Here is a 26,200-nt window from a genome sequence, read left to right on the forward strand (position 1 = left end):
CCACTTGTGCTCAACGATTACTCCTGGTTTTGTGTTCAGGAATCACTCTTGGCAGTGCTTTGGGTCCCTATGCAGTCCCAAGGATCTAATGAGGTTTGGTTGAGTGCAAGGTAATTTTCATCTGTACTCTCTCTCTTGGGTCCCAGAATTTGCTTTTTAAAAGTGCAAATGTGATCATACAGCACTACTTTGTCTTTATGATGGAATCCAAGCTATACCAGAGTCATACAAATCTCTACACATTTGCAACTTTATCTCCCACTATTGTCTCATTCACAGTTCATGTTTCAGTAATTCCAAATTGCTTGCAACATCACTGTGCTCAAAAAAACACTTTTGAGTCTTCGCTCATGCTGCATGCAGCCTTTTCTTTGGTGTGTGTTGCCACTGCCATTCACATCTTTGCCTGGTAGACTTCTTGGGGTTTGCTTTGTTTTATTTTGTGGTTGTTTTTGAATCAGATAAGAGAAATTAGGGCATTGGGAGCCGTAAACACGTTAATCACAAATCATGCAAACTTCAATCATCATGCTCTATTTTCCCTATGAATAGAGGAACAGGTAAGGATTATCCTACCTGATGATTGGTAGACTTGTGAAACTCTCAGACTCAGGGCAGGTGTCATCCCTTCAAGTAAGGCATTCCCAAATATGTGCTGTCCTCGACAAGAACAATATCTCTTCTCTATTTTCAGAGCATCTTAACTTGTAAATCACACAGCATTTCTCCAACCATATTTTTTTCTTATTTGTTCACCTGTCTGTATTTCTCATTAGACCTTGTGCTCACGAAGGACAGGGTCTATACTTTAATCAAAATTTTATCAACTCAGAGAGATAGCAATAGTGGATAAGGCACTGTATTGCATGAGGCAAACCCAGTTTTGATCTTTGGCACCCCATGTGGTCCCCTGAGCATTGCCAGTAGTGATTCCAGAGCACAGAGACAAACCAAAACAAAGTTGTATCCATCAAACCTTGTGTAATTCCTAGAACATAGTATAAATTCAAATAATCCTTGGTGAATTATTAAAAATTCAATTAATGTTCAATGAAGCAGATATTTTGTGGCCATAACACATGATTCGCTCATTGAGTTGACTTACAGCAACTTTAATTATTATTTTTTGTTTGTTTTTTGGGAGCCACACCTCAGCGCTTATTACAAGGTCTGTGCTTGATGATTACTCCTAACAGGGGTCAGAAGACCTATATTTGGTACTGGAGACTGACCCTGGGTCACTGTGTATATGGCAAGTGTCCTATACACGATACTATCACTCTGGTCCATAATACCTTTAATTGCTTACTATTTTTCAAAACAGAATTCTTGTATATTGTAGCAAGGATAGACTTTTTAAAAAGTCTTCAACGGACACACCTAACATGGTTCAAGAAGAAGGAAAATAGAGAAATTGAACAAATTCAGACTTGGGTTGAAATAATAGAAATATAGCATGTGGGAAAAGGAAGGAGTGTGTTCAAAGTCCTGGGCCCTGGAATCTAGGTATGTAATCTTTGAGAATAGTCTTTGAAGATAAAAGTAGTTCAAAGGAGATTATACTGGTTTAGGTTAAACCCTTAATTCAGCCTAATGTACTGTTGTTGTACACCAATATCCAGCAACACAGGGATTAAAACCAGAAGCCCCACCCTACCCTGTCTTGCCTGCTTCCACCAATTTCCAGAGACCCAGGGATTACACCCAGAAGTCCCACCCTACTGGTATCATATAAATACCTCATCCGCAGACCTCCACTACCTCCACTACCTCCACTGTCCAGCCGCCGCCTAGCTCCAGGTTGCTTTACGAATCGCACGGCCGCAAAGCGGCCATGAAACACATCATAAGACACTTAATACCCATCTTCCAAGATTACCGCACCATATTTGATGGGGTTCAAATATGGTTTGAAGCTTGGGAACACCTGCAAGGGTTATTAGAGGCCACCCTAAAAGCCTCTATCCCTCTCGGAGAACCCAGAAAGCCACTGAGAGTATCCTGCCCACACGGCAGAGTCTGGCAAGCTACCCGTGGCGTATTCGATATGCCAAAACCAGTAAATACAATGGGTCTCATTCCCCTGACCCTGAAAGAGCCACCAATATGGCAGCATTATGAAGGATGAGGAAGGAGAGGCTAATAAAATCTCAAGGCCGAACTAAGCTGCTAAAACGAAGAAGGAGAAAAATGACTATCTGTAATTTCAATGCACGTATGTTGGCATCGGATGCATCCATCAGGACCTGATGGTGCAAGTGCAAAAGATCAAGTACAACATCATTGATCTGACCAAGACGAGAAGGCATCAATAACATCATGCCATTTTTGACACTGGAGAAGAACTATTCCTCAGAACATGCAAGAAAAGAGGTGTTGGTGGTGTCGGTGTCCTTGTCAACATGAACTTGGCCACGAGCATTGATTCATTTGAATGCCTAACAACCCAAATTGGATGATTACACTTGAATACATGTGGCTCACTGCCGGCAGTTTCTATCTTCATTGTCTACACACCAACATCCAGTTATGATGAAGAAATTGAGAGAAGTTCTACATAAAGCTGGAAAAGTTCTATAAAGAAGACCACACCTTCTACAAGATCATTGTCAGTGATTTTAATGCCAAGATAGGACCAACAAGATCAGCCGAAAAACTCCACAAATATCCCAAAATTGCTGCTGTGCCTTTAGCCAGATCCCAAAACTTGGGGCAAAGTTTACTAAGAAAGTAAACGGACAAAAGTTAGGTATGTGGGAGACACACCCACAAACCACCTCCAGCTCAGCTATATAATTGGAGGCATGGCCTCTCTGGTTCCTGATCGAACTGCTTAATGGCCATGATCCCAGAGACTCAGAAACGAATCTCGGAACCCAAAGGTTTTTGGCAAAAATGCTTCCTGTTCCTGCAGTAGATTACTGGTGCTGGGCCACTCCAGGTGGGAATGGGTTTCCTGCCTTGGCTTGTTCCCCCTGGCAGCCCGATGACCGCCATCCTCCAGAGGCCACAGGACAGTCAGGTTGGGTCTGCAGTGACGAGACACTCAGGGCCTCACCAGATGGGGGTGGAAACAGCCCTTTCCTCCCCATCCCAACGAGACCCCAAGTTGCCACCTATAAACGGCCTCTCTGGCTCCTGATCAATCAGATTAATGGCCATGATCCCAAAGACACAGAAACAAATCTTGAAACCCAGCGGCTTTTGGCAGAAATGCATCTGGACCGCATACAAGGTGGCTGCCGCCTCAGAGCTTATTAGAAAGCCAGGTATGAGCCAGTGGTGATGGGGCAACTGCAGTCTCATGGGAAAGGGGGGGTGTAGGCTCGTCCTTCATGCCCTACCGAGGTCAGGAGTTGCCCCCCATGAGTGGCTGTCTGGCACAGCCATAACACCAGACGCACAGAAACCAATCTTGTAATTATCTGGCTCTTTGCAGAAATCCAAAATCATTATATGACATTATATGATTCTCATACCAGCTATAGAAAACAAAGTATTTCACAATGCCTTTTCAGCAAATCTGATTGTTGGGTGGGGGGGGGGGGGAGGAATTCTAAACAACAATGGTGCATCTTTTGTTGAAATAATGAATGTAATCAATGTAGAGAAGAGTTAAGTAGAAATCATCTGCCTCACAGGCATTGGGAGGGGTAAGAGGGGGGTATGTTGGGGTTCTTGGTGGTGAAAAATGAGTACTGGTGAAGGGAAAGGTGTTTGATCATTGTATGACTGAGACTTAAACCTGAAAGCTTTTTGACTTTCCCCACAGTGATTCAATAAATAAATATAAGAAGAAAAATAAATAAATAAATAAATAAAATTATAAAAAGAAAATGTAAGCTGGAGTTAATGCCCAATTCAATCAGCTAATCAGTGGCTGAATAAATAGCAGTACTCCTACATAAAACAACAAAAATTTAAAAAAAGAAAGAAAATCGAATGGGCTGGACACGTACTGCGATTTGGAGATGACTGCTGGACTAGAGCCATTACCAAGTGGATTCCACAGGATGTCAAAAGATCGTGTGGCCGCCCACCTATGAGATGGTCAGACTTCTTCGTCAAGACCCTGAACGATCGGTTTGAGGCGCTTCATGTTCCTGGAGCGAGCAGACGCCATTGGGCTGCACTAGCACTCGACAGGGATGAATGGAGACGTTATTGGCACCCACTTGAGGAAGTTGATGAGTAACAGGATGTCACGTGATCAAGTGATCAAATACTGTTGTACTTTATAAGAAGAAACAAAAGGAAAGACAGCGGGGAATAGAAAAGAAGAAGTACAAAAACCAGAAGAAAGAGAAAGAAAATGAAAGAGGAGCAGGAGGAGAGGAAGAAGAGGACAAGGATAAGGAGGAGGAAGAAATAGGAACAACAATAAAAACAAGAACCACAAGAAGAAGGAGGAGGAAAACGAGAATGAGACACAGATTGAGAACAATAACCAAAAAAAAAAAAAAGAGAGAAAGAGGAGAATAGGAGCAAGAAGAACAAGAAGATAAAAAAGGATAGGGAAGGAGTAAGATGATAAGAAGAAAAAGAAGAAGAAGGAGGAAGAAAGGTATAGGAGGAAGGGGGAAGAAGAGATATTAGATTTAGGGATATATGGAATTATTACGTTACCAAAAGTCAAGGAACATTGAAGTGCCCAGATACTGGAAGAACCAAGGAAAGATCCTGCCTTAGAGCCTTCAAAAAATATAGACTTGTCAACAACCTGATTTCAGATTTCTGGCATTCACAACTATGAATCAATATATTTTGTTGTTTTAAACCACCCTTTTTAAAATTTTTAAAAAAAAATTTTATTAGTGAAACACCATGAGGTACAGTTGTAGGCTTACAAATTTTTGTCCTTGGGTTTCAGTTATACAATGATCGAGTACCCTTTTTTATGGTACTGTTTTTTTTTTTATTGAATCACCATGTTACAAAGAACACAATTACAGAGCTGATCTTGGTTGGGTTTCACTCACTCAATGTTCCAACACCCATTATTCTACCAGTGTATATTTCCCACCACGAATGTCCCCAGTTTCCTTCCTATCGTCCCACCCCCACCAAGCACACACATACACACCGGCCTGCCTCTTTGGCAGACACTTTTTTTCTTTCCCTCCTTTTGGGCATTATGGTTTGCAATACATTTACTGACAGGTTATCAAGTTTGTATCTTTACTTACTTTCAGCAATTCTTATTCAGAGTGTTTTCGACTACCATTGTCATGTAAATGGTACTTTGTCATGGCAGCCACGGGGGGGGGGGGGACTAATACCTGTTCTCATGGAGCAAAAGAAGCAAATTTGTTCTATGCAAAATCTAATGGATAGAATATATGGAGGAGAGAACGTTTCCTTACACGGAGTAGAAACCTCACAGTACTGCTATGCAAAGAAGAAATGAGTCATGTGGGTGATGGTAAGCTCCCTATCACTGGAGGTTCAGACTGGTGATTTATATGACAGAAAATATGATAATGATGATCATAATAGTAATGATGTAATAAAACAACTACACTTATTCTGATTTAAAGAACTCAACTCCTAAACAGGAGACACTTGGGAGTAATTTAATGATGATTGGATATTTGATTGTAGTAAAGATTTCATGCTGATTGGTGAGGGGGCTGGAGGAGGAAGGAATGGGGGAGGACTCACTTATGCAAGACATGCTCTACCACTGAGCTATGTCCTTGGTTTTCATATTAAATTTGCAAGTGAAAATAATGGCATAATGAATAACAACTTCAATACTATGCTACCTCTGTAGCACTGTAGCACTGTCCTGTTGTTCACCGATTTGCTCGAGTGGGCCCAGTAACGTCTCCATCGTGAGACTTGTTTTTACTGTATTTGGCATATCAAATACTTCACGGGTAGCTTGCCAGGGTTTTCTGTGCGGGCGAGATACTCTCAGTAGCTTGCTGGGCTCTCCAAGAGGGATGGAGGAATTGAACTGGGCTCAGCCAGAACAGCTGCACACAAGGCAAATGCCCTACTGCTGTGCTATCGCTCCACACTAAGCTACCTCAATAAAAAGAAAAGAAGGCAAAATTATAATGGTACTGGGGGGGGGGGGAGGAGAGAATGAGAACAAAACGGCACACTTCTAATTAACACTAAAATGTTTTCTGAGGAAATTATATGAGTGTCTAGGAATTGCTTAAATTTATTTCAAGGAAGGAGGTATGAGTTGGTGTATAGATGAAACACAAAACATGAATTAAGGGCATTAGAAATAGCACATGGTTTATAGAAACCTGAATTGGTTTGATCCCTAACATCATCTTCCCACCGTCCACTCTGCCAAGTATCGCTGGGTGTAGTTCCCCAAGCACCATGGGGGTGGCACTGCAGGGCCTGAGTAGCACTGAAATATAAGTTGGCCCAGTTGACCAAGCATCACTGGAAGTGTCCCTGGGGTCCCCTGAACAGTTCCTTGATACTCCCCACAACAACCATAAGAATAATGTGATGTTGTTGAAATTGTTGAATTGTTAAAATTGGTTGTGTTTGTGTGAGTTCAAAATTTAATATACTAAAATGTTAAAAAAACAAAGTAGCTGCTATTTGCTTTGTACTGAACACTTACCATATTCAGGAACCATGCTGTTATTAAAGCATTATCTCACCTAATTTAATCATAACACAGTTAAAAATAAAAGAGTGGCATATTCCTATACAGGAAAACACAGTATTGAAAAGATGTTCAAATTAGCTTGCATAATCAAGACAAATAAGGAGTTCAATTTGCTTAGAGTGCTTGCATTTTCAAAGAACTGTATCTGTGTCAATTTCTATACTCAAAGAAAGAAAATCTCAGACCAGGGACTGTAGTACTGTGGTAAAATTCCTGTTTTGCATGCATGAAACCTGGAATTGATACTTGGCATCACACAGAAAAAAATCTCCACTACAGGCCAATAATGCATTATCATATGAGTTTTATAAATGAGGAAACCAAGGATCTGAACCTTATAAATGAGGAAACCAAGGATCTGAAAAGTGAAGTCAATTAACCAAAGTTGCACAACTAAGTGACAAAAGAATTTGAACCCAGGTTTCTGTGGCTCCTTTGTTGAGAGTCCTCCTGTTCAAAATGGGGTCCAAGGAGCAGCAGCATCTTATATGGCATATCTGATTCTGAAATGAAGTAGTGGAGACAATAACTTCTCAACCAGTTTTACTTTACTTTTCATTTCTTTCAAGAAGTTTTCCTGGAAAGGGAATATCAGAAGGACAGTGGTTGATAGTAGCTGCAGCTGCTGCCGTTGTGCAGATGGGCCGGACTTGTGCCAGTTTAGTCCCAGGGGAAACATTGAGCAGAAATAACATGAAGACAAAGGAGAGGGGGGTATTATTGGACACAAGAAAGAGGGAATATTATTGGTACAGAGAACACTGGTGCAGCCTCACACGGATAGAGCATATGGTCTTAGAAGAATGGATACTCACGGAAGAAAGCAGGGTGGTACACATAGATTGGAGAGATCTCCCTCCGCCTGGACTATTTTCTTTGTGAGTAGTTGGCAAAGTCATCTATGAAATATAAGAAGAGAGGAACATCATTTGTAAAATAGTGTAAGGTTAAAATAGCTTCCTCTCGTTGGAGGATGGTAGCGGAAGCTAATTGAGGAAATGGTCAGTTACCAAGTATTGTTGAGAGTGAGCTGAGGCTCAGGGGAGTTAAAGTCCAAAAGCAGAAACTTGCTTCTTTGCAAAAAAGCAAAACATACTAATTGACACCCTAGAGATGACTTTGCCTCCTACTCCACAAAGTTAATGCTTCAGTAGTCACATGAATGAAGCACCAGAGTCTCTGTACCTTGACCTGTTCTGTGACCTTACTCATCTCTCAGGATTTTTGTTTGTTTCGGAGGCCACTCCTGTTGCAAGCACTTCAACTCTTTAAGTCATCTCCCAGGCCCAATCTTTCAGAATTTTTTCAGCACTAACTCAGCCACCTATTCCCATTCTTATATGCTGAAGCATATTATAAAAAATAATTCTTCTATCACCTCTGCCAGTTTTGTTTTAAGCATACCATTTTTCTGCTACCTACCATCACTGTCAACACATGCGTACACACAGAGAATTTCTCTAAGACTTCCAGTTCTTTCCTTCACTCTTTTCACTATCCATTTTCTCTCCTGACTTAACTTCGTTCTTTAACTAGTCCAAAATCCGTGTTTCAACCTTTCAAATATGCTTAAATTCCTTGCCTATATTTTCCTCTGTTATCTCTACTGTCCAAATTATTATTCAAATTAATTGTCTCTTGGCTCCTTAGGGCCTGCTCTCAGGCAGCTGGAAAGAACATTAGAATATTATATACCTGGTCTCACTTCAATTTCATGAATTTAAACCATGAGGGCACTCAGTATTTCTTTTGTGCACAAAATTCTCCCCCTTTCCTTTTTGTCAAGGGAATCTTCTCCATGTGTCTCTTCAACTTCAATTTCTCCCTCTACCTTCGATTATTTCCAAAAGAGCTCAATCGTGCTATCTAGTGCTGATCTTTAAAACTTCAAAAACAAATATTCACACTCCCTTAACCATATGTCACAATTCAATTTCCATCCTATTTATTTTTTCTTTTTTATATCCAACTTTTCACATCTAGAGATGTCTACACCTTCTAGAGATGTTTCCATTTCCTTACCTTCCTGTTCAGTCTCCGTTCCACTGAGATCAGATCTTAACCCATGCTGTTCTATTAAGGCAGGTTTTGACACCAATGACTTAATGTTGCCAATTATAATGGGAACTTATCTGTTCTGTTTTCATGAATTTTGGGATGGGACTTTGGGCTACAGTGGTTTCAGGGCTTACTCCTGGCTCTGTGCTCAGATCACTCAGGGGATCATATGCTATGTAGGGGATTGAACTGAGGCCAGCTGAGTACAAAGTAAGTGCTTTAACTTCTGTACTATCTCTCCAACCCTACTCATCCACTATATGATCTGCTGATCTTCTCTTCCTTTAGGTATTTATATGTTTTTTTTCTTTGCTTTTTTTGGCCATATCCGGCTATGCTCAAGGTTTATTCCTGGCTCTATGCCCAGGGACGATTCCTGGTAGAATTGTTGAAACCATATGGGATGCTGGAGATTGAACACGGGTTGCACCATGCAAGGCAAGCACCCTACCTTCAGTACTATTGCTCCAGCCCTATGTATTATAAAATAATGGTATCTCGCCTGCACAGCAGAGCCTGGCAAGCTCCCCGTGAAGTATTCGATATGCCAAACACAGTAACAACAAAGTCTCCAATGGAGACGTTACTGGGCCCGCTCGAGCAAATCGACGAACAACGGGAGGGCCTTTACTTTTTACTTTACTATCTTCAGTGATCTGTTTTGTAACCTCTTTTCTTTTCACTCTTTATATTCTCATCCAGGGATCTCATCCATTCCCAAATGTTTAAAATTTTTTTATTCTGATGACTCTCAAGTTTTAGTATTTTTTTTTTATCAGAGTTCTGCTCTGAGTACCAGTTGTCCACTTGATGTTCACGCAGAGCTCTTGCAAACATATCATGTTGCACATGTCCAAAACTAAAGCATAGATTCTACTGATTATTTCCCTACTTTCAGTAGAGACAATCCCCATTTATCCCATTACCCAAACCACAAATATGTGTCATCTTTTAATTCTTCCTTTCCCTTAACCTGTCTTACACATTTTACCCAGAGGTAGGGTGTATCTTCAAAAAACATATTTAAACATATCCACTCTTTTTAGCTTTGTGTCCAATCTAACTTGGTTACTTAAAAAACTTATTAAAGAGGCATGATTTAGAAAGTTACTGGTAGTTGCATTTTAGGTATACAATAATTCAACACCAATCCCTCCCTCTACCAGTGTTCCCACATTCTCTCCCCATCCCAACACCCACTCCACCCCCACCTGTCAACTCAACAGGTACATTACAGAGTTTCAGTGGTTGCTGCTTAAGTCTTATGTTTCAGTTCTATTGAGTTAGTGTTTTGGGTATATGACTATATACCCGTCACTCCTAACAGTGGTATAACTGAAACCCTGATAGCGGTTAACCCATTACTTCCTGTTCTTGTCTTTTCTCTTGATTTCTTTCCTTTTCTATCTGTCTTCTTTCTAAACACTAGATCCAAGGACAATATAAGCATCCCCTTGTATTATAATACATTTCTGCATCCATTATTCTACATTCCAAGGATATGTGAGATCATCTGGTGTTTGTCTTTCTTCTTCTGACTTAATTCACTAAACATGATATCTTCCAGTTATGACCATGTTACAGAAAATTGCATATCATTGTTTCTTGAAGTTGCATAGTATTCCATTGTGTGTATATACCACATCTTCATAATCCTTTCATCTATCATTGGACACCTAAGTTGATTACATATATAGCTATTGTACTGAGTGCAGCAATTAATAATGGTCTGAAATGGTTATATGTAGGTGCTGATATGACCTGATTTCTTTACTTCCATTCTTCACCACTCTAATATACTCTCCTAAAGCAGAAAAAGCAACTTTTTTTCAACAAAAGCAACTTTTAAAAAGAAATTCAGGGGCTGGAGCGATAGCACAGCCGGTAGGGCGTTTGCCTTGCACGCAGCCAACAAGGCCGACACAGGTTCAATTCCCAGCATCCCATATGGTCCCCCGAGCACAGCCAGGAGCAATTCCTGAGTTCATGAGCCAGGAGTAACCCCTGAGCATCGCCGGGTGTGACCCAAAAAGCAATAATAATAATAATAATAATAATAATAATAATATATTTGATGTATAAAGCTACCAAATTAGTCAAGTAGAAAAAGAAAAAAAATTACAGGTTCAAAACTCTAAACAGAACAAACTGAAAGAAATCTACACCAAAAAAATCCATTAAAAAAAGAAAAAAAAGAAATTCAAGAGGCCAGGAAGTAATACAACAGTGAGAGTTCATGCCTAGCATGCTCCAACTTGGGTTCAATTCCACGAACCACCTGATCCCCCTGAACATCACCAGGTGAAGCCAAATAGTCTCCCCCCAAGTACCATCAGGTATGGCACTGGAGGAACCCAGCACTGCCAGGATGGCCCCTCTTATCCCTAAAGGGTACACACAGCATAGATTCATCTGGTCCTTGCAAAGTACACCAGACTAGTTGTTCTAGAATCACAGGAGGACCCCATGGCCTCCTTAATACTGTTTGCGAGGTTTCCTCAAAACAAAAAGAGTGCCAGAGTTACTACAGAAGATAAGATACTTGCCTTACACATGTGTAACCACGAGTGGTCCCCTGAGTTCCACTAGAAGTGATCCCTGAGTGAAGAGCCAGGAAGAAGGCCAAGTGAAGCCATGTGTGGCCTAAAAACAAAAAATAAAAAGGAAGTCCATGTCACTAAATTGCTTAAAATCCTTCAATGTACCTAGGGTAAAATTTTAAGATCTTGACTATCTGACTAGATCTTTTGTCTAGCATCTGTCTTTCTAACAATTGACCTCACTGTAGCCCCAGTGGTCTCCCTTAATTACTTGAAACGCACTAAGTTCTCTCCAGTTAGGATCTTCATAGTTTTCCTTCTACCTAAAATGTTATCATAGTAACTCTAAGTCTGGATTAAAATGTTAACTCCTCAAAATAGACTTCAAACTTGAAAGGACTATAAGGGTCATGAATACTCATTTCTTTTGCTTTTTGTTTGTTACTTGGGTCATACCTGGCACTACTCAAGGCTTACTCCTGACTCTGTAATCAAGGATCACTCCTGGCAAGGATTAGGATACCATAAGGGCTACCGAGGATCAACCCATAGGTCAGTCAAGTGTAAGGGATGCACCATACATGCTGTTCTGTCACTCCAACATCAGTTATTTCTTAATGATCAAGGTATCAATACATCAAGAACTCACACTCCTAAACATATGCACCCAATGATTGGCAATCAAAATAATTAAAACAACTATCAATAGATTTAAAAGAGGATATTAACAACAACACAATAGTAGTAATAGACTTTAGCATGCCTATCACTGTCAGATAGAACAACTAGGCAAACACTCAACAAGGAAACACTAGACTTGAACAAAGAGATGGGTCTAACATATATTTATATATACATATATATCTCTTCACTCCCAAAAAGTTGAATACGAATTCTTTTCCAGTGCACATTAGACATTCCCCAAGATACACCACATGTTCAGAAATAAATATATATCCATAAAATAAAGAAGATAGAAATTGCCAATTAAATATTCTGTCAGAGCATGATACTATAAAAATAGAAATGAATCACAAACATAGATGAGTAGAAAGTCAAACACTTGGAAATTAAACCCCCAAAATAAGTAAATAAAAAAGGATTTTCTTTTTATCCTTTAATGGGGGGGGAGGAATCAATTAATTAATTAACAAAGCTGTTCATGATTAGATTTCAGTCATACAGTATTCTAATACCCATCCCTCCACCAGTGTTCATTTTCCAGCACCAGTGTCCCCAGGTTCCCTCTCATCAACCCCCACCCCTACCCCCTGCCTGTCTCTATGGCAGGTGCGTTTCTTCTCTCTCTCTCTCGCTCTCTCTCTCTTTCTCTCTCTCTCCTTTTGGAAACTGTGGTTTGCAATATTGATACTGAATGGCTATTCAGAATATCCCTTACCTACTTTTTAACCTCAGCTCTTGTCAAGCGTGATCATTCCCAGCTATTATTGTCATAGCAGTCTCTTCTCTAGCTTACCTACCCTCAGCCCCACAGACGCTTGTGGTTAGTATAAAAGGATTTTATGAGTTAAAAACACATGAAGAAAGAAAGTTAAAAATAAGGAAATAAAGGAAGAAAGAATGAAAAGAAGGAAGAAAGAAAAGAGAGAGAGAAAGAAAGAAAGCAGAAAGAAAGAAAGAAAGAAAGAAAGAAAGAAAGAGAGAGAAAAAGAAAGAGGGTAACAAATGGCCAAAAGAAATAGAACAGGGGAGTTGATCTACAGAACTGAGCTTTGGGGAAAGGGAGTGGTGGACAGAAGGGGCACTTGGGACATTGGTGGAGGGAGGAGAACACTCTGGTGGTTGGTGTGGTGCTTGGGTTACACATGCATGACATTATCAATAACAGTATTGTAAATCATGGTACTTCAATAAAAATGGAAAGGGTTGCAATTCCTTAGACATCCTACCTACCAGATTCATCTAAGATAAGACCCATATTCTTGTTAGCCTCCTGTTTGTTGCCTTTATAGAACTGATGTAATTTATAATTATTTTATTTAGTTAGTTTTTTGTTCTGCCTTCTCCTCTTCTTCAGGCAGAGTTTAGTGGTAGTAACCTATTTCTGTTCCACATAATTTCAGATTCGGTAGTCTGAATGAGTTTGAAGGATACAAGAATGCCTTAGGACAGACATAGAATGATTACACTCATTTGTGGAATATAAAAAAATAACACAAGACTAATACCCAAGGACAGTAGAAACAAGGGCAAGGAGGATTAGTCCACAGTTGGAAGCTTGCCTGTAGTACTGTGGGAGAAGGCAATTTGGATCAAGAAGGGGCCATTATGACAAAGATAGTTGGAACTGATCAGTCTAGATAGGAACTGCGTGCTGAAAGGAGGAACAAACATGATAACCTCTCAGTATCTGTGTTACAGACCACAGTGCCCAGAAGGAAAGAGAGAGGAGGTAGGGAGAGAAGGAAAGTGCCTGCCATAGAGCCATAGAGGCAAACTGTGAAGTGGGATGGCAGGAGGGAAACTGGGGTCATTGTTGGTGGGAAATGGACACTGCTGGAGGTAGGGGTGTTGGATCATTGTATAAATGAAACCGGATCATCAAAAGCTTGGTAACTGTGACTCACAGTGACTCAATTAAAAAATTAAAATTAAATAAATAAAAGAATGATGGTGGCATGGATTAACGCATAGTCCATTCACTTTTCTGCCGCAAGCTGCCAGGCTCTGCATTAAGTCCTTGTGCTTCTGGAGCCATGGCTGTGCCGGAGAGCCAGGGAGGGGGGGCAACTCGTGACCTTGGTAGGGCATGAAGGACGAGCCGGGAACACCCCCCCTTTCCATGAGGTTTCAGTCACCCCGTCACGACCGGCTCATACCTGGCTTTCCATAAAGCTCCGAAGCAGCTGCCATCTTTCTTTCCAGAGGGAAAAAGCTGGAAGGGAAGAACCCTAGGGTGAAGGTTTCCTGGAGTCAAGGAACCACCAGACTGCAACCATACTTGGTCACTTCCAAAGTTTGCCATGGCAATTGTGAACTGTCCTGGAGCACAATCCAGATGAAGAAAGCAGAATTCACCCAAACTGGTCAGTTTATCTGTCGCTTCTCAAACCTGGACTTGGATTTCACCCTGCAAGCCCCCCAGGCGTCCTCTCGGACTTTGGGAGACAAAGCAGCTCTGAGCCTCTCTGCCTCTTCTTTTGCGTCACCCAAGCTCAGCTGGTCTTCTCCCCCACCCAGTTTTTATTCCCCCCACCACACCGCTAGGTACCCATGGGGGTGTGGCCGCTTTAGAAGTGGGCGTAGCTTCTATAAAGTGGGCGTGGCCTAATTTTCAGCGGACCAGCACTCACGCGGCTACACGTAGTTTACTCATACCAAGACATCTAATCCCTACACCTACACACCAACATGAAGAAACAACGCCAATCCCCACCACAGGCAGAGGACGATGAAAACAGTCCAGAAGCCTCAGTAGGTGCTATTCACCTAAGGGACCTCTCTGACAAAGAATTCAGATATGAAGTCATGAAGATGTTCAATCAACTCAATGAAATCTTCAAAAATGTCATGCCGCTGGCCAAGCAAGTGAAAACAGAGATAGACAAATGAGACTATCTTAAACTTAGAAGCTTCTGCACCTCAAAAGAAACAGTGACCAAAATACAAAGACATTCTACAGAATGGGAAAGGATATTCGCCAAATACACATCCGACAAGGGGTTGATATCAAGGATATACAAAGTACTGGTTGAACTCCACAAGAAGAAAACACCCAAACCCATCAAAAAATGGGGCGATGAAATGAATAGAAACTTTCTCAAAGAAGAAATCCGAATAGCTAAAAAGCACATGGGAAAATGCTCCACATCATTAATCATCAGGGATGATGCAGATCAAAACCACAATGAGATATCATTTCACACCACAGAGACTGGCCCACATCCACAAGAACAAAAGCAACCAGTGCTGGTGCGGATGTGGTAAGAAAGGGACCCTCCTTCACTGCTGGTGGGAATGCCGACTGGTTCAGCCCTTTTGGAAAACAGTATGGACGATTCTCAAAAAATTAGAAATTGAGCTCCCATTTGAACCAGCAATACCACTCCTGGGAATATATCCCAGAGAGGCAAAAAAATGTAGTCGAACTGACATCTGCACTTGTTTGTTCATTGCAGCACTCTACAATAGCCAGAATCTGGAAAAAACCTGAGTGCCTGAGAACAGATGACTGGTAAAAGAAACTTTGGTACATTTACACACACAATGGAGTACTATGTAGCTGTTAGGAAAGACGAAGTCACGAAATTTACATACAAGTGGTACTACATGGAAAGTATCATGTTAAGCGAAATGACTCAGAAAGAAAGGGATAGACACAGAAAGATTGCATTCATCTGGGGAACATAAACTAACAAAATAGGAGACTAACACCCAAGAATGGCCAAGATTAGAACCAGGAATTTTACTCCATGGCTTGGAGGCTAGCCACACATTCTAGGGGAAAAGGGAGCTCAGATAGAGAAGGGAGCACCAAATAAAAGGTGCTGGGAGGATCCTCCCAGGATGGGAGAAGCATGCTGAAAGTAGACTATAGACCAAACATGGTTGCCACCCATTGCCTCTTTTGCAAACCACAACACCCAATAGTAGAGAGAGAACAAAAGGCAGAGGCAGAACAAAAGAACAGAGGCAGGGTGAGAGGGGGATGGAGGGTGAGAGGGATACTGGGATCCATGGTGGTGGGAAGTGGGCACTGGTGGAGGGATGGGTATTTGATCATTGTATAATTGAAACCCAAGCACAAAAATTTGTAAGTCTACAACTGTACTTCATGGTGTCTCACTAATAAAAATTTAAATAATAATAAAAAGTAAATAAATAAATAAATAAAAGAATGCCTTAGTCAGGCTTTGATGCTGGCACCAACTTGGACACCGTAGTTCTTCTCTCTTATTCTTGTTCTGTTTTTAAATTGTGTGTGCTGGGAGGTAGTTTGGATCACACCAGACTCTGCTCAGTGCTAATTCCTGGCTCTGTGCTCAAGGATCATTACTGGCAGAGCTCAAGGTACCCTGGCAGGGCTGTGGTGCTAGAGATCAAAAATAAGTTGGCCATGTGCAAGGCAATCCCCTTACCCATTTTACTCTTGGCCCCAACTTGGAGGCTTGTTTCTATTTTTTTAATATTAACAGCTCTTTCCAAGGATTCAAAAACAGAGGCTGAAAGGTCTCTGAATGCCTACCCTAGATAAGATCATTCCCGTGCTCCCCACACCACCATCAAAAAAGGCACAAGGCAAATCTCAATTTAGGGAGAGGGGAGAAAATTCTGTCAAAGGAAGTAGAAAAGTCTCATTACAAAAAATGGCAAGCTGACAGCAAAAGCAAACACAAACTCTTGCTTCCAAAGGAAAGGGATTTCCTACTGCATGGGAGAAGATATTTACATATTATATATACAGCAAGGGGTTAATATCCACAAATATAAAAAAACTAGCTGGGTTTTATAGTTTCTGTTAAAACCCAGCTCCCGGAAGAGAACAGCTCAGAGTCTCCTGCCCCTGCGCCTGGCTGTCCTCACCAGGGCCCCTTGGAGGGGAGCGGGTTGAGTTTCCCTCCCTGCCCCGACCAGGGCTTCGGCAGTTGAAGACCTCAAGAACCAGCCACCACCATGCTGAGACCACTCTCCACACACATGAAGGTACCGGCATAGGAACAAAGGCATGCGGGTCCCGGGCCTGAGATCTCCAAGCCTGCTCGGATTGGGACTGAGCATCCTCCACCCAGATCCTCCATAATCCAGTAGGCAGGGGTTACACCCACCAACTGGCACCATTTAATCCCATCAATGGCCAAGACCCAGAGACTATAAAACCCAGCTCCCTGAAGCGCGCGGCCGCACGTGCGGCCACGCGACATCTTATTATCTCATTCTTACTTTGGACAAACTGGCAGGCTAATGAACGTAATCTGCCCACACGGCAGAGTCTGACAAACTCCCCATGGCGTACCCAATATGCCAAATACCAGTAACAATGATAGGTCTCATTCTCCTAACCCTAAAGACCCTTGAATATGGCACTTTTAAAAATAATCTCAGGGCTAGGACGAAGGAGATGTTACTGGGGCCTGCTCGAGGCAATCGACGGACAATAGGATGGACAAACAACAGGATGGTCATGATCGTCGTGATAAAAAACTAATAAAACCCAGTAATTTAAAAAGGGTAAACAATCTAAATAGACACGTCTTTAAATAAAGCATAGGCCAGTAGGCACATACAAAGATATTCATAATTTATTATTATCACGAGATACAAAGCAATATCTCACACCTGTGAGAGTGGCTATTATGCCAAAGGCAAGAAATAAATGTTAGAGAGGATGTTGAGAGGTGGAAACCCTTATAAAATGTTAGTGAGAATGTAAACTAGTACAGCCAGTATGGAGATCTCTCAAAAAAGTTAAAATTGGAAAATTAAAATTCCAGATGATCGAACTATCTACTTCTGTGCATTTATAGGAAACATACAAAACCTTACTCATTTGAAGAGTGTCTCCATGTGTGTTGTACCATTGTTTACAATAACCAAGAGTGAGAAATCCCCTGTTTATCAACACACAAGTAGATAAAGAAGATGTAGTATGTAAACACAATGTAATTCTATTCTGCTATAAAAGGTGTAATTCTGCCATTTGCGACAACATGGATGAACCTAGACAGTTTTATATTGTGTGAAATAAACTAGTCAAAGACAATGTATGATTTTATTTTTATGTAAAAGCGTCTAAAGAAAAGAGGCAAATGGCTCTTGGTCGCATATTAAGCTCGAGTTGGAAGAGGTGAGTGCAGTCTCAAAATGGAGGTAAAACTGCTGCCCGTTCTTTCCCAGTCCAACTTCGGCAGTCTCTGCCACCGCCGGGGCGGGGGAGGGGTTGGTTAAGGGCCATGATCCAAAGAAACCAGAGCAGTTGAGAAAACTGTTTATTGGAGGTTTGAGCTTTGAATCTACAGATGATAGTTTAAAAGAACATTTTGAGAAATGGGGCAAACTTACAGATTGTGTGGTGATGAGAGACCCCCAAACAAAACTTTCCAGAGGCTTTGGTTTTGTAACTTACTCATGTATTGAAGAAGTGGATACAGCTATGTGTGCTCGACCACATAAGGTTGATGGGCATGTAGTGGAACAAAGCTAGCTGTTTCTAGAGAGGATTCTGTGAAGCCTGGTGCCCATTTAACAGTGAAGAAAAATTTTGTTGGCGATGTTAAAGAAGCACTGTAGCACTGTCCTCCCGTTTTTCATCTATTTGCTAGAGCTGGCACCAGTAACATCTCACAACAAATTGTGAGACTTGTTACTGTTTTTGGCATATCAAATATGCCTGGTGGTGGGGGGGAGGAATTGAACCCCGGGTCAGCTTCATGATGCCCTACCAGCTGTGCTATCGCTCCAGCCCTTTTATTATTAAAGAAGATACAGAGGAGTATAATTTGAGAGACTATTTTGAAAAGTATGGCAAAATTGAAACCATAGAAGTTATGGAAGATAGGCAGAGTGGGAAAAAGAGGGGATTTGCTTTTGTGACTTTTGATTATCATGATACAGTTGATAAACTTGTTGTTCAGAAATACCACACTATGAATGGACATAATTGTGAAGTGCAAAAGGCCCTTTCTAAACAAGAAATACAGTTTGATGGATCACAAACAGGTCGTGAGATGGATCTCGCAACTTCATGGTTTGTGGAGGCAATTTTGGAGGTGATGGAGGAAACTTTGGCCATGATGGAAACTCTGGTGGAAGAGAAGGCTATGGTGGTGGCGGTGGTAGCAGTAGAGGTAGTTATGAAAGAGGTGATGGTGGATATAATGGATTTGGAGGTGATGGTGGCAACTATGGCAGAGGTCCTGGTTATAGTAGTAGAGGAGGCTATGGTAGTGGAAACCAAGGTGGTAGATATGGTGGAGGTGGTGGAGGATATTATGGTTACAATGAAGGAGGAAATTTTGGTGGTGGTAACTATGGTGGTGGTGGGAATGATTTTGGAAATTATAGTGGACAACAGCAATCAAATTGTGGAGCCATGAAAGGGGGCAGTTTTGGTGGAAGAAGCTCGGGCAGTCCCTATGGTGGTGGTTATGGATCTGGTGGTGGAAGTGGTGGCTATGGTAGCAGAAGGTTCTAAAAACTCAGCAGACAAGGGCTACAGTTCTTAGCAGGAGAGAGAGCGAGAAATTGTCAGGAAAGCTGCAGGTTACTTTGAGAGAGTCATCCCAAATCCATTAGAGGAACTGTAAAAATCTGCCACAGAAGGAGCGATGATCCATAGTCAGAAAAATTACTGCAGCTTAAACAGGAAACGCTTCTTGTTCAGGACTGTCATAGCAACAGTTTGCAAAAGTGTAGCTATTGATTAATGCAATGTAGTGTCAATTAGATGTACATTCCTGAGGTCTTTTATCTGTTATAGCTTTTTCTTTTTCTTTTTATTACATCCGGTATATTGCTCTGTAAATTGTGGTAGTGGTACGAGGAATAAAAAATTAAGGAATTTTTAACTTTTCAAAAAATGGAAAAGAGGCAAATGATGAACCCAATAAAATAAAAACAAATGTTTAGACTAAAATTAGTAATAAGAGAACAAGAATGGTTAAATAAACCCAGATCAAAGGGGACAATGATATGATGGAACATAGAATTGGACTGTTGGTGGTGACTGAATGCATTTTAGCTTTTAAAGGTGAACTCTTGAAATTTATATAATGTTATAGTACAATGTTACTTCATTATTATCATTATTACTGTTATTATTATCATTATTATTATTTTGAATTGGGGGTCACACCCAGTTGTGTTCAGGGTGTGTAGCATTCAGGAATCAAAGGACAAAATTTAGAAAAGAACACAAATATCTGACTAAATGCATGTTTCCTCTTTCTACAAAGATATTTGTAGTGCCAACTTTACATATAACTCATTAAAGAATACAAATGAAGAGATGCTACATCAAGGAAAAAGTAGTGATATAGTGAAGTCAAGTCTTATATAAAATTTTTCTTTCTTATTTTATATAAAATTTTTCCACTGAGAAAACTCATTTTTCTCAATTAAAAAAAAATAAATACACAGATAAAAATATTCTGTTCTAAGGACAAAAATTATAGCAATACAGGTTTACATCATGAAAGAAGAAAATGCTTAAAGAAGAAAATGCTTAAATAACCTAGCATAACAGCTTGAGAAATGAGTAAAAGGTAAATCACAATGTTAGTAGACAATGAAATAGTAAAAATTGGAGCAGACATAAAACATACAGAAATCAATACAAAGTATATAAGAAACTTAAAAGCTGTTTTTTAAAAAGAATAAGCAAGATTGATAAAACCCTAGCTAAAGTCATGATTAAAAGAGAGGGAAATGGGGCCAGAGCAATAGTATAGCAGGGAGGGTGTTTGCCTTGCACGCAGCCGACTCAGGTTTGATCCCGGACATCCCATATGGTCCCCCCAGCACCTTCAGGAGTAATTCCTGAGTGCAGAGCCAGGAGTAGACCCTGAGCATCGATGGGTGTGACCTAAAAAGCAAGAAAAGAGGGAGAGGGAAACATAAGTTGGATCAGAGATGGGAGGTGAAAAATTACAGCAGATGTCACACACACACACACACACACACACACACACACACAACCCAAAGATCACAGACATTACTGTGAACCTAGAAAAAATATGAATTGATTCTTAAAATCACTTAGCCTCCACAAATTGAATCAAGAGAAGTAGAAACTGGACAGACCGATCACACTAGTTAGAAATATGAAACAATAATTAAAACTGCTTTTAATTTTTTTATGAAATCATGCTGTTGAGATATAGTTACAAAGTTGATAACTAACATCAAACCTCATGATCAGATTGATTCAGTAGTGAGTTCTACCAGACCTTCAAAGATGAGTTACTTTCTATATTCATCAAGCTTTTTCAAAATATTGAAGAGACAGAAATCCTTTACAGCAGCTTCTATAAAGTCCACATTACTCTAATATCAAAAGCAGACAGAGACAATATTAAAAGGTAAAATTTCAGGCCAAGGTCCTCAACAAAAGCTTATTGTACTGAATCCAAAAATATATCAAAAGGATCACACACTGATCAATTGATCCCCGGGATTCATTTCAGGGATTCGAAGATAATTCAATATACACAAATCAATATATGTATTACAGCATACCAACAAAAGGAAAGATAAAATTTATATTATTCCATCAAAATATGCAGAGGCATCTTTTTACAAGATTTATACCAGTTCGACTTGGAACGGCAATCCTCTGTCCATAACACCCATCCTCCCTCCACCCCCCACCCCATCATCCTCCCTCTGGCAACTCAACAGTGATGCCCATAAGCCACCCCTGGCTGGCGCCAGATAATCTCGTCATTGGCCACCATCCAGATTGCAGGTCTTTCTTTCCCGGAAGGGAGCAAAACATGATGCTCGCTTTAACCATGCCACTGGACCCTGCGCCAGGCTGTTTCACTCTGGGTGCCCCAGATTGGGACAGGTGAGAACCCTCCCTGCACCAAGGAACCCAACCCTGGCAGCCAAAAACCTCCAGAACCCAACCGTCTCCCTGCTCACAGCTGCTCTCCACGTGCTTGGGCCGAGCCTTACCTACGAGTAAACCTTTTTCTGGACCGTGTGGCCACAAATGCACTTCATAAACACACTCTACTCATACTCCAAGAGTACCTACCACAGTTGATGGGATGCAAAGTAGGAGGCAACCAACCTTAGAGGGAAATATTATATTATTTCAGTTCTGTTTGGGGGCAGGGATTGGGGTTCACGATGGAAACACCTAAAATATGGTGGTAGGAAGGTGTAATGGTGGTGGGATTGGTGTTTGAATATTAAATGTAATCAAATGTTGTAAACTACTTTATAAAATTAAGAAAAGATAAATAAAAAGATTTATACCCATTCAAGATAAATATCCCTAACGAAATAGAAATAGAAGAGATATACCTAATGATAGTAATGGACACCTACGACAAACCCATAACCAACATCAAATCAGTGGTGAAAGTTTAAAATTTTTTAAAAAATTTTTAATAGTGAGACATCATGAGGTACAGTTGCAGACTTACACATTTTTGTGCTTGGGTTTCCATTATACAATGATCAAATACCCATCCCTCCACCAGTGCCCATTTCCCACCACCACGGATCCCAGTTTCCCTCCCACCCCTATACCCCCCCATCCCACCCTGCCTCTGTGGCAGGGCATTCCCCTCTGTTCTCTCTCTCCTTTTGAGTGTTGTGGTTTGCAAAAGAAACATTGAGTGGCAATCATGTTTGGTCTATCGTCTACTTTCAGCATGCTTCTCCCATCCTGGGAGGATCCTCCCAACACCTTTATTTGGTGTTCTCCTCTTTATCTGAGCTCCCTTTTCCCCTAGTATGTGTGGTTGGCCTCCAAGTCATGGAGTAAAGTTCCTGGTACTAATCTCGGCCATTCTTGGGTGTTAGTTTCCTATTTTGTTACTTTATGTTCCCCAGATGAATGCAATCTTTCTGTGTCTATCCCTTTCTTTCTGAGTCATTTCGCTTAACATGATACTTTCCATGTAGTACCACTTGTATGTAAATTTCGTGACTTCGTCTTTTCTGACAGCTACATAGTACTCCATTGTGTAAATGTACCAAAGTTTCTTTAACCAGTCATCTGTTCTCGGGAACTCAGGTTTTTTCCAGATTCTGGCTATTGTAAAGAGTGCTGCAATAAACAGACAATTGTAGATGTAACTTTGACTATACTTTTTTGCATCTCTGGGATATATTCCCAGGAGTGGTATTGCTGGTTCAAATGGGAGCTCAATTTCTAATTTTTTGAGAATCGTCCATACTGTTTTCCAAAAGGGCTGAACCAGTCGGCATTCCCACCAACAGTGAAGGAGTGTCCCTTTCTCACCACATCCACGCCAGCACTGGTTGCTTTTGTTCTTGTGGATATGGGCCAGTCTCTGTGGTGTGAAATGATATCACATTGTGGTTTTGATCTGCATCTCCCTGATGATTAATGATGTGGAACATTTTCTCATGTGCCTTTTAGCCATTCGTATTTCTTCTTTGTGAAAGTTTCTATTCATTTCATCTCCCCATTTTTTGATGGGGTTGAATGTTTTCTTTTTGTGGAGTTCAACCAGTACTTTGTATATCCTTGAAATTAACCCCTTATCAGATGTGTAGTTGGTGAATATCCTTTCCCATTCTGTAGGCTGTCTTTATATTTTGGTCACCGTTTCTTTTGAGGTGCAGAAGCTTCTTAGTTTAAGATAGTCCCATTTGTCTATCTCTGTTTTCACTTGCTTGGGCAGCAGTGTGACATCTTTGAAGACACCATTAGCTTCTATGTCATGGAGGGTTTTGCCAACTTTTTCCTCAATGTACCTTATAGATTCCGGTCTGATGTTGAGGTCTTTAATCCACTTAGATCTTAACTTTTGTACATAGAGTTAGGCAGAGATCTGAGCCCATTTTTTTCATGTAGCCATCCAGTTTTGCCAGCATAATTTGGTAAAAAGGCTTTTCCTGCTCCACTTCACTTTTCTTGCCCCCTTATCAAAGATTAGATGGTGGTATGCTTGGCGGGAGATGTCAGTATATTCAACCCTGTTCCATTGGTCTACAGCTCTGCCTGTGTTCCAGTACCATGCTGTTTTAATTATTACTGCCTTGTAGTAGAGTTTGAAGGTAGGGAGGTTGATTCCTCCCATTTTCTTTTTCCCAAGGATTGCTTTAGCTATTCGTGGGGGCTTATTGTTCCATATAAATTTCAGGATTGTTTGCTCCACTTCTTTGAAGAATGTCATGGGTATTCTAATACGGATTGCGTTGAATTTATACAGTGCTTTGGGAAGTATTGCCATTTTGACAATGCTAATTCTCCCAATCCATGAACAGGGGATATTTTTCCATTTCCTCGTATCCTCTTTTATTTCCTGAAGTAGCATTTTGTAGTTTTCTTTGTACAGGTCCTTTACTTCCTTAGTTAAGGTGATTCCTAGGTACTTGATTTTCTGAGGGCACAGTTGTGAATGGGATTGTTTTCTTCATGTCACTTTCTTCTCTTTCACTATTTGCATATAGAAAAGCCATGGACTTTTGGGTATTGATTTTATAGCCTACCACTTTACTATACAAGCCTATTATTTCTAGAAGTTTCTTGGTAGAGGTTTTAGGATTCTCTAAGTATAGTATCATGTCATCTGCGAATAGTGAGAGCTTGATTTCTTCCTTTCCTACCTGGATGCCCCTAATATCTTTTTCTTGCCTATTCGCTATTGCAAGTACTTCAAGTACTATATTGAACAGCAGTGGAGAGAGTGGACATCCTTGTCTCGTCCCTAATCTTAGAGGGAAAACTTTCAGTTTTTCGCCATTGAGGACGATGCTTGCTGTACGCTTGTGGTAGATGGCTTTAACTATATTGAGGAAAGTCCCATCTATCCCCATTTTGGCAAGGGTTTTCATCATAAATGGGTGCTGGATCTTGTCAAATGCTTTCTCTGCATCTATTTATATGATCATATGATTTTTATCTTTTCTTTTCTTGATATGGTGGATTATGTTGTTGATTGATTTCCGAGTGTTAAACCACCCTTGCATCCCCAGGATGAATCCTACTTGGTCATGGTGTATGATCTTTTTGATGAGTAGTTGAATTCTATTTGCTAGTATTTTGTTGAGAATCGTCGCATCCGTGTTCATCAGGGATATCGGCCTGGAGTTTTCTTTTCTCGTGGTGTCTTTGTTTCCTTTTGGTATTAGAGAGATACGGGCTTTATAGAAACTGTTTGGGAGAGTTTCCGTTTTTTTTCAATTTCCTGGAAAAGCTTGAGAAGGACTGGCAGCAGGTCCTCTTTAAATGTTTGGAAAAATTCGCTAGTGAATCCATCTGGTCCCAGGCTTTTGTTTTTGGAAAGACTTTTTGATTGCAGTTTCTATTTCGTTGCTGTTAATAGGTCTATTCAGATACTCCAGATCTTCTTGATTCAGCTTTGGGATATTATAGGAGTCCAGGAATTTGTCCATTTCTTCTAGGTTCTCTTGTTTCGTGGCATACGGACTTTCAAAGTAGTCTCTGATGATCTTTTGGATTTCTTTGGTTTCTGTTGTGATATCCCCTTCTCATTTCTGATTTGGTTTATTAGGGTTCTCTCTTTCTCTGTTTCTTTGTGAGTGTTGCTAGTGGTTTATCTATCTTGTTTATTTTCTTGAAGAACCAGCTCTTGGTTTCATTGATCTTTTTTGGATTGTTTCTTTGGTTTCCATGTCATTGATTTCTGCTCTAAGTTTTATGATCTCTTTCCTTCTGCCTGATTTAGGTTCTTTCTGTTGATTCTTTTCTAAGGTCTTGAGCTGTGAGGTCAAGTTGTTTATGTGCATCGTTTCTACAGACCCAAGATATGCTTGCAGAGCTATAAATTTTCCCCTTAATACAGCTTTTGCTGCATCCCATAGGTTCTGGTAGCTCATGTCTTCATTCTCATTTGTTTCCAAGTATCATTTGATTTCGTCCTTGACTTCGTTCCTGACCCACTCGTTGTTCAGCATTGAGTTGTTTAGTTTCCAGGTGTTTGTTTTGTTTCTCCGTGTCTGTGTGATTCACTTCTATCCTCAGTGCATCATGGTCTGAAAAGATGGCTGATACTATTTCTATCTTCCTGATTTTGTTGAGGTATGTTTTGTATCCTAGCACATCGTCTATTTTGGAAAATGTTTAGTGTGCACTGGAGAAGAATGTGTATTCTTTCTTTTGGGGGTGTAAATCCCTGTATAGGTCTATAAGCCCTCTCTCTTCTATTTCTTCTTTCAAAGCCAATGATTCCTTGCTGGGTTTTGTTCTTGTTGATCTGTCTAGAGGTGATAGGGCAATGTTGAAGTTTCCAAGTACTATTGTGTTGCTTGCAATGTCCTCCTTAAAATCTGTTAG

General features: G+C 40.6%; 2 pseudogenes; one reads left to right on the forward strand and one right to left on the reverse strand.

Moving 5' to 3' along the window:
* Nucleotides 1-456: 456 nt before the first annotated feature.
* On the reverse strand, nt 457-583 carry LOC130034296 (uncharacterized; annotated as a pseudogene).
* Nucleotides 584-13,118: 12,535 nt separating this feature from the next.
* LOC130034250 (heterogeneous nuclear ribonucleoprotein A3-like) lies at nt 13,119-19,434 on the forward strand (annotated as a pseudogene).
* The last annotated feature ends 6,766 nt before the right edge of the window (nt 19,435-26,200 follow it).

The sequence above is a fragment of the Sorex fumeus genome, unplaced genomic scaffold, assembly GCF_029834395.1.
Source record: "Sorex fumeus unplaced genomic scaffold, SorFum_2.1 ptg000058l, whole genome shotgun sequence".
NCBI lineage: Eukaryota > Metazoa > Chordata > Mammalia > Eulipotyphla > Soricidae > Sorex > Sorex fumeus.